Source organism: Sciurus carolinensis, unplaced genomic scaffold (genome assembly GCF_902686445.1).
Source record: "Sciurus carolinensis unplaced genomic scaffold, mSciCar1.2, whole genome shotgun sequence".
NCBI lineage: Eukaryota > Metazoa > Chordata > Mammalia > Rodentia > Sciuridae > Sciurus > Sciurus carolinensis.
The window spans coordinates 138,387-138,818 of NW_025920159.1; positions in this window are offsets into that span (position 1 = coordinate 138,387).

Sequence of the window (432 nt, forward strand, 5' to 3'; positions counted from 1 at the left end):
TCTAGGTGGGTCTAGCTGTGAGCAAATTGTAGTTTTAAAATAATATATGTTCTTTTTTTTTCTATTGAGAGTTTAGCATGCTACACCTTTGCATTGGATGCTATGTTTAGAAAGAGAATAGTACAGCACTCAGATCATGGTGCTTCAGTGATTGAAACTGGCATTGCTGTGCTTTAGAATGTAAAAGCCAGCACTGGGCTGACTCGGTACAGATTCATGTTGAGGATCTTGGTAGAAAGATGTGTTTGAAGTAGAGGACTAACACTTGGGTAGGCTTTATTGATATACTTGTTCATGGGACTTATTTATTAAGACAGTGAATCTGTTTCCAGCTCAATTAAACCCTGCTAAAACCCAGAATTTATCACACCTTCTCTGTGTTTTCTTCTTTGCCCTGTTTTACAGAGTTAAGATCCCATCAGAGCAATTTTG